Consider the following 9659-nt stretch of genomic DNA (forward strand, 5'->3'; position numbering starts at 1 on the left):
CTATACAGGAACATGAAATTTTTAATCTTCTAGTTCCGGTATGGTTTTATAAACATTTCCTTGCCGGTACAGAACCGGCAATGAACTGTAATTTTCGCATGCCGGAACCTGTACCGGCGTTGTTGAACCAAGCTTTTCCATGCCGGAAGCAGTAGTAAATAAATCTTGCAAAAATAACATTTCACTAGAAATCTAAACATGTTCAACATAAAGCAATCACTCGAAACCTAAACATGTTCAACACAAACCAAACAACTGGATTCTGCTTAAATGTTCTTAATCCAGGTAACATAAACTAAAAGCAAACCAAACAACTAAAGAGTTAACCATGAGGTACAAACGAAAACAAGTTCGTAATTGTTCAAGACGTAACAACCACCATCCAGAAAAAGAAACACAACTAAAAGTTAATCAATTGGTCTTTTGCTTCTTTTGTGCCGGTTTCTTCTAATTTCCCGAACAAATCCTTGCACTAGGGTCGGTTTCTTCAATTTTATCAAGCTTCTCCACGACCTTCACTTCTTCATTGGATAGCCCCTCTTCATCGTACTTGCAACATAACTGCTTCCTCAACTTGCCAAGCCGACGCCGCTAGTTTCATACATACAACACATAATTAGTATATATATGTAATATAAGATTATGTGTACATTAAACGACTAAGTAATTAACAATACTTACTAGCAATCCAACGGTCTTATTAAGTTGGGCGATCGTAGGTGGTGCGTGCGGGAGTTGGAACGGGAGGGTGTTTTGGGGTGGAACTTGGACGTCATCCGGGCGGACGACAAAAGGATGTGACCATTGCAGGTAATCTTCCATGTAGTCGGCATCAACCTCATCACCGTTTTCCGCAAGCTCCCACTTATCCCACTGACTAATATCTACCAAACGACGTGGTTCCCTATCCCTCCAATCTGTTGGATCCGGTTTTGGATCATACTCTACATGCAACCGATTAGGAGTTGAAAAGCACCGAGAAAGGTCAAGAACAAAACATTGAAAAGATCCGTCTTGATATGTGATAATTGCTTAATCCAAGTTGGCGCATCACACGTGTAGGATTGGCCATAACGTATCCTTTTGGGTGGAACAACGGCCCATGGTAGAATGCAACGTTAGCAACCTCAAAACTTGGCGGTTTCCTCTAACCTCCTTGTAAGGGTCGAACACAACTTGGTACTCATCGCGTCCAAAGCCAACTCATATCGATCAGTCGACCTATGTTACCGGGCTTCGAGTGTTGTTGAACTCGTATCTCTAGCTATAGGCGTATCGGGTTCGGGAAGGTCTTTGATCTTCAAGGAGGTCCAGTCCTTGAACAAGGTGGGAAGTGTTCATAAGCCCACACCTATTCCAAGGTGAAGCAATAAGTTTTGTTTCTAAGTTCACTAAGGGTACATGTGAACAATATACATAATAACATAAGTTTAAAAACAAAATTACCTGCAGTAGAGTGAAATTCCCGACAAATTGGTTGGTTTTAGCCTTAGAGGCCCTTCTCATCTCCATCATCAAATGTGCCATTACCGCGGTGCCCCAAGAATACCATAGACATCTTCCAATGGATCCAAGTACTGAAGGTAGTTCGCACTAACCCTGTTGCCATTAGTGTCAGGGAATACCCTAGTGCCCAAGATGTATAACAGGTATGCAGCGAGTATAACGAATTTCTTCAGGGTCCCATCCATCCTCCAAACTTTGCTTTGTGTTTTCAAACTTCTTCTTAAGCAGCGTCAACTTGATTGTCTTTGTCCTACCAGACTGGATTCATAAAAGCTCTCCACAGAAGTTTTGTAGTCCCAACCAACAACTTCTTAGTCAGAGCGTGCAACTTCGACCATTCTAGGTCCAGAGACTCAACTCCTTCTGCAATTGATTTGCCGGTAACATTCAAGCCTAGAATGTTTGAGCATCATCAGGGATGAAGGTCATCTCCCCAAAAGGGAAGTGCATGGTATCGGTTTCACCATGATACCTTTCGACGAAGCAATTGACAGTCACGGAATCAGGCTTCACATAATTTTCAACCAAAGCATATAGACCAGATCCATTACTATTTGTTGGACCTCTTCACATTCATCGGACAATTTCCAACAATCCGCGGCTTGGTTTCGGCAAACACGCACAACCTTCGTATGATCCTACAATTAGGAGACAATACAATTAAGATATTTTACATAAATACACAACAATACATATGCACAAGATAAAAAATACTTACATAGGTTTGATAGATAGTACGAGCCCACGAGTGCTTGTATCCAAATAGTGTTTTCGGTTCCGGAGCTTCACCCCAAATTCTACCACGTTCAAGGTCAGGTATCATGTCATTAATATGAGGAAGGTGGGAACCTTTAACTTTCACTTTGCCATTGCCCTTCTTGCCATTGCCTTGTGTTGGTTGTTGACTTGGCCCACCAACTTCGCTTTGGCTTGCTAATTGACTTGGAGGAACCACATTATCTTCATCCTCACTTTCCTCTTCATCTTGCTCATCTTGATCATCGTGGTCACGGATTACAGCTCGACTACGGTCACCACCACTCTCCCAAATTATCCCTCTTGTCTCAGCCCCCAAACGCTTTTTACGACCTTCATCTTTCCCTCGAGGAGGGAGAGATTGAGGAGTATCAAGACCGTCCTTCCTTCTTCTCTTAGTGACAGCATCTTTAGTTTTTCTTTTGTTAGCCTCCTTGGCTTTTGACCTATATCATAAAATCACACGAAATGAATGTGAGAAAACTCACTTTCAGTTTTTCCACCGGCATTGACTTACTGAAACAAAGCACGCCGGTTGTCTGTTCCGGCATTAAACAATGACTGTCGACAATGCCGATAATCATATGTAATTCTCCTGTATGTTTTTAGTCCACTATCGGCATTCTCGAAATAAATCAATTCCATGCCGTAACCTGGTGCCGGCATTAAAATCAACCTAAAAATGTATGCCGGTACTGGTGATAAATTCATAAACTCTCCTGTATGGTTTAAGTCCACTACCGGCATGCTCGAATTTTCACAAAAGAATGCCGGTACTATAAACCGGCATATAATGGAACCAAATGTCTATACCGGTACTGGTGAAAAATTCATAAACTCTCCAGTATGTTTTTAGACCACTACCGGCATACACGAATAGTTATAAATGACTGCCGGTACCAAGAACCGGCAGGGAATTCGACCCAAATTCTATGCCGGTATCTAGAATTCAGTTTATGGTGAATCTGCGGAGTGAAACCGGCATCACATTCATCCTAGATTGAATGCCGGAAGGTAAAACCGGCACCGTATTCATACATATTTCAGTGCCGGTAATCACTGAAACTCAACTTTTTCAGTTAGGGTTTGCGATTCTAACATAAACCCATTGCTATAAATCGATTAAAACACTCATAAAGTAGTTTAAAATCACTTACCTTCTCACAGAAGCCATGGTTGCGAGAGGTTGATTGTCCGAATCCGCTGCTTGTTCTTCTTCTTGCTCTTGAGCGATCTTAGCAATTCTTTGTTCCTGTTTTTGTTGAACAATCGATTTTGAGTTCGATTGGGCATTCGTTTTCTTTCGTGGAGGCATTGTTTATGATTCAGGTAGATTAATCGACGAAGAAATTTTTGAATCGACGATTAATCGACGAAGAACATATGAAGAACGATGATTTTTTTTTTTTTCAAAAACCTAAACCTAGGTCAGTGCCGGTAGATGGAAGAATGGGGGATATGTGTTTGGTTTTTAGATTTTAAGTTTTAGGGGAAAGGGTATAATAGTCTTTTCATAATATTTTTTAATTAATCAAAGGGTATTTTAGTATTTTCATACGCAAAAATCACCCCTTAGCACACACCATGGGTTGGTGGAAGTAATCAATATCCCCCAATTCCTTTTTTTTATCCCCCAATTAATTGTTCTTTTATTTTTTAGGCGAGTTAGGGTTTTTTACAGAACCGATTCATAGGTGGATGTTTAGAGTTTGATTTTTGATGAACCGATTCGTATGTTGATTGATTTAGAGTTAAGAGTTTTTTACATAAATTAATATTCTTAACATGATTTAGAGTTTGATTTTTGATTTAGTTTTATTCAGGTTTTGCTAGAGAATATCTTAAAAACTTCAGCATGTCTATTATAAGCTATCAAGTAACTCTATAACCACTGGGTGTTGGAGTTCCGAACCCCTGGCTCATTCTCAACTGAGATCTATGCAGGGCTTCAGTATTCCAACCTCCGGTTGTCAGTTGCTTGGTGGTTACATGTTATTTGATTTTGTATTATTTTGATAGATAAATGTATGAGAAATTTAGTGGTTAGGGATTGATGAGATCTAGAGCACTCTCTATCATATGGGCGACAATTGCTTCATTCTTTAGCTATCGACTTACTCATAAGATAGTGAGTGCACTAACTCATTTAAAAATCCTTCTAATTTGGTATCATGACAATATTTTCTTGATGTTTGCTAGATTATATGTGGGTGTTCCAATTATGCCTGATAAATTATGTATGCATAATTTTGTTGTTTGCATGATTCAAACCTTTTTTCTTGATCTTTGCATGATTCAAGATTGGTGAAGAACAATTTGTTGCGGGTTACCAAGGAAGCCAAGACCAAAAACTATGTTCAAACTCCCAAGAAGAAGGTAGAGACTTATCGAGAGTATATCATTCATTGTTTAGTGTAATGATTTTATTTACCATTTTTTTTTGTTTGACCTATTCTAGTTTAGGTTGCAGATTAGCAAGGAAGCCAAAAGCGTCCAGTCTGTCCCATTACCAATGAATAAGGTACTAAGGCATCTCTTGTAGTTTACCAAACTATCTTGATTCAGTATCTTTTATTTGTGTAACTCATTTTTTTTACCAAACTCTCGTTGTTAACTTATTTAAGTTACAGATCATTTTGAAAAAGAAGCAGAGTTTGGAGCATACAAAGTCTCAAAGCAAACAAACAACTCCTAACAAGAAGAAGAGTTCGGAGCAACCTGCAATCCGAAAGAACCAAGTCGATCACCAACTGAACGTGAAAATACAGCAAGACGGACATCACCTAGGTTTAAGAACAGGTCAGAGGAACGAGATCATACTGCTGCTCCAACACGATCATCACCTAGGAAAAGGAAAAGTTTAGTTGAACCAGAAAGCGCCTCACAAACTCAACCATTCCAGTCCACACCAGAAGCATCTCAAGAGAACTCAGGGACTTATTCTTTCTTTGTTTATGTGCTTGAATGATTCGATTCATAAATCCTCCTAATTCTGTTACACACTAATACAGGAGAAAACTGCAAGAGCTGAAGAGGAGGGTGGTGTTGATATTGGATACGATCTTCTTGTCAAAGCTCTTGGTGATGATAAACCAGGTCGACTCATAGGAATAGGGTTTGGAGCGATAACGATAAAGATGGTTGTCAAAAATCATTAATGTGTGTCGGGAAAATATGGTGGAATTGAATGGGAGACTTAAGATGTTAGAGGTGAGAATTTTATTATTGATTTAGTTTTCTTTTCTTAATTTATGAATTTAAATTTGCCCCTTATGCTGCCGGTTTGGTCTTTGTATAGGAAAATACCTCGAGATGTGTCTGATGTTTACATGTTTCTACACTGGCCAATCTTTCTTCTTTGTATTATGCCATTTTTTTTCTTTGCTTTATGTCATTTTCTCTTGTAACTGTGGTATTTTTTCTGTAGTCTGGAAATGCCAGTAACAACCATGCTAGCACTAGCTTGGTCCGCGAAAATGGCAGTCCATTAAGCAGAACAAATGTGGTGCACCAGCCAGTGGGAGTACCAGAGAAGGATAGAGATTGAAAGTTACTCAGTTGGTACGTTGAGGGAGAGATTAGCTACTCTAAGACTCTCCGAAGACCTTTTGGAACAAAACAGTGTAATGAACCAACTTCTAATGTTTCCAAAACCCCCAAGTTGTGCGTTTAAGCTCTTGTAATGTTTATCGGTACTGGACCTAATGGTCTCAATTTGTTTTTTCTCCCCCGCATATGCTTATGCTTTTTAAATATCGTCACAAACTTCCGGAAATGTCATGACTCCCTGATCCAGAAATCATGACATCTATGTGAGTCGAAAGTAGGTTGTAGGTCAAAATTTCTGTCTTTCTCCCCTGCTAGTTTTGCTTTCTAAATATCAAGTAACAAACTTTAGGCAATGTCATTGACTCATTGATCCAGATGACACATGAATCAACGAGATGAATAGAGTTAACAGTCGAAACTAGGTAGTAGATTAGTAGGTTCACGAGGCATGGTATATGCTTAAAGAAATACATTTAAAATAGACACCAATTCTGCATAACATAAAACACTTTTAGACTATGGGGAATATCTACAACATGCACTGACAACCCATTCAAACAAAAACAAAGACCTCTAAATGATAAAATAATAATTCCAACCAGATGAAGACGGGACTGGTCCATGAGAAAGAGTTCATGAGACTCGAACCCGCAAACTGTGTGGTTAAGTTCTTGACAAGCTCTTCAGACACTTAACAGTGCTTTCAATATTTCAATGTTGATACGGTAGTGTTTGCGAGGATCTTTAAGAAAATCCCACGTGCTTACATAATTGACCTATTCAAGTGTCATGATGCACTATTGGAAACTAATGGTCTTTGTGCATTGGAAACTAATGGGGATGTTGTAGCAAAAATGAAAGGCTAACCAAACAATCAGTTGTCACCTCAAAAATAAAGATCCAAGAAAACAGGCCACACATACACATTTTTTTACTATCTGAATCAAATCCATTTCTGAACCGGAAACTAATAGAAAAATGACAGTTCTTTTACATAAGAACGAATCCACCTAAGTTTACCTAAACCAGGAGTACAAATACTCGGTTCTTTTACATGCCCCCTAAGGTGATATAAGGAATATATTAGTGGCGTGTACATCATGAGTACACATTTCAGATTCTCCTCCGAAATTTTTCAACGAGACATTGCTCCTCATTGGGGAATAATTGTAACCCTTGTCCTCCATGGTGTCCCCACATTTCTGTCAAAGTTCTGGTGAGTGTATTGTAACGCGTTAAGTGGTGGTGATTCCACAATAGGATGTTGTCAGTTTTTCCCAAGGCTATCGGCGAATAAGTCGGCCATAATAGTTCATTACGCCCTTCTAAGATAATGCTATTCTTAGGTTTCCAATGCCATTCCCCTCCAGGTCCCCAGGCATGCATATTCTCATCGGAATAGGGTGCCCAGGAATCTATCCGGTACTCAACCTCCTCATATTTGTAGTAAAATAGAAATTGAACTCCAAACAGGACCATCCCGAGTAACGACATATAATCCACCGGAGATTCACTACCAGGAATCTGATGCGGCGGTGGCGAATGTGTCCGGAAAGTCTCCGTGTCCAAATTGAAAGATACAATGTGAATATTCCTTTCAAATTGATTTATCCAAAAATACACCCATGTGCGTATACACCCGATTTCTGGAACATGTAAGGAATAACCCTGACGTTCCTCCATCCCCTACTGTCCCCTAGCGTGTGTACTTACGCATTACCATCCAAGTGAATTCGTACAACCTTGTACTCTCCGGTACATTGATAGTAGTCGAAACCCCCTGTTACGTTTCGTGGATACCACGTTGTTACCGGACCTGATGTTGGGTATGCTATACGTGTCAGATGGAGGTGCTCACCCATTGTTGGATTCATAATATAAACATGATCTTATATGTGGTGGTGTGAAACATAAAAACATAGCAGGCCATTGCAAGATCCCACAATTGGGTGAAAAGTGAGTTTGTAGGTTCCGTCATCCGGGTCATGATTGTTGTCAAGTAACATCATGTTCAAATCTTCTTCGTTAATTTGTTCCCTGTAGAAGAGTCTCGTAACGTTCTCTTCCCCCATCCTTGGTGTGAAGCCGAGAAGGGGACCAATTCTTTTTCCCGCGAGGACATTCCACCATCCTTTGCATACGGATTTGCTTGCCAAAACACTTTCTGTTGTTGGGAGGCTGTGGAGTATCTCCGTAGTTAACTCATCCGGCAACCTATCCATCACCACTACTGATGAAACATTTTCAGTGAAAACAAAAAATAAATTAGAAGCTTTTAAGCCTGGCGTTTTTAGGGGCCACTCGAAAGGATTTAGGGGCCAACAATAAAACAAAAAAGGTCACCCAAAGGGAAAATGTTGCCAGCCCTTATCTCGCGTAATTCGTAATGGCGAAATTACCCTTATTTATTCGGAGGATATGATAACATTTTTATCCTCCGATTGCAATCGGAAGCCAAAATATTCCCCAGACTTCCGATTGTAGTCGGTGCAGTATTAGAATGATTTCTGTTTCATTTTTTCCATTTCTTTTTCATTTGTGAGTTATTAGAGTTATAGAGAAGAAGGTGAAGGCTGCTATAATCGGAAGGGAATACAACTAAACAACCTACCGATTATAAGGAGACACAGATCGAACCCTTGCCATATTCCATATGTTTTGAGTGTACACAGCCAGCCATAACCACTTGGTTCGTGTTTTGGATGCAGCGTTAATCGGGAGTTAAATATATTACAAAACCTACCGATTATAAGTTGCCCCAAATTCAAATTTTGAAAGCTACCATAATCGGTAGATATGCTAAATACAATACCTATCGATTATTGGTTTCTCCACATTCAACTTTCGTCAAATTAGCCGTTGGAGTTTTTGGGAAAAACAAAAAGATCCGTTGGACCCTAAACCTATATGAAGAAACTCATATCTATCACCCCAATTGCACCAAACTCTTTCCTCTCTTCAGTTTTAATTTTCATAACAAAAAACATGGATATTGCTTTTGCCGAAGAAGAAGATTGTGCTATTTATAGAGCGTGGGTTGTGGTAACTGCTCATGATCGTGTTCACAAGCTCCACAAATCGGAATCCGAAGAGCAGATATGGAACCGTATCTTAATGGTATTTGAGGCCTTAGATGGTAATCGAATTCGAAGATCATCCAATGACATTAAGATAAGAAAGAATGCGCTCGATAAGGAGATTGACAAACTTGAAGATGAGGAACGGTTTGTTAGGAACGCTTTTCCTTGGTGTACGTATGAAAAACGAGTAAGTATCTCTGTAACTCCAACTCACATTAACAAAAGTTAGTACTAACTTGTTACGCATTCGTAATTTCAGAGAAATATTGCGGATCGCCGGTATGTGGACCTCTACGGGAAACGATTTGAACATGAAGGATGCTACAAAATCAAGAGGGACAATTTCTATGGTCACTGGAAGTTATGATCTGTTTTAATACTTTTATGGTCAATTAGGAGTATGGATTTAGGTGCTTTTGACGAAATTGTAAGGTTAAGGCCGTTTTAATTTTATGTAATGGATGTAATCGGAGTATTATTAATATAAAAACTAGCCGATTATACGAAATCGGTAGATTATTTTGTTAAACAACCTACCGATTGTAATATCCGGTTATGTTATGAGTCAACTTTCTTTCCGATTATGGTGTTGTTTGGTTCCAGGAAACAGTTTTTTTACATAGAATAATCTAAAGGGTAATAAAAACTAAACCTTCCGATTATGGTTTTTTTTGAACTTGTAATATTCGGAGGATAATTTTTTGTAAAGTTCCGAATGTACGATGGCCCAAAAATCAGAATTTGGAAAAACTTATACTTTTCAAATTT

The 9659-nt window shown here is 39.2% G+C and overlaps 1 long non-coding RNA gene across 1 annotated transcript; it reads left to right on the forward strand.

Moving 5' to 3' along the window:
* The first annotated feature begins 4560 nt into the window (after nucleotides 1-4560).
* Nucleotides 4561-5391, forward strand: LOC113293383. Its single transcript, XR_003332266.1, has 3 exons — nucleotides 4561-4638; nucleotides 4726-4783; nucleotides 4893-5391. It is a non-coding gene; the product is annotated as an uncharacterized LOC113293383 (long non-coding RNA).
* The last annotated feature ends 4268 nt before the right edge of the window (nucleotides 5392-9659 follow it).

This window comes from Papaver somniferum, chromosome 7 (assembly GCF_003573695.1).
Source record: "Papaver somniferum cultivar HN1 chromosome 7, ASM357369v1, whole genome shotgun sequence".
NCBI lineage: Eukaryota > Viridiplantae > Streptophyta > Magnoliopsida > Ranunculales > Papaveraceae > Papaver > Papaver somniferum.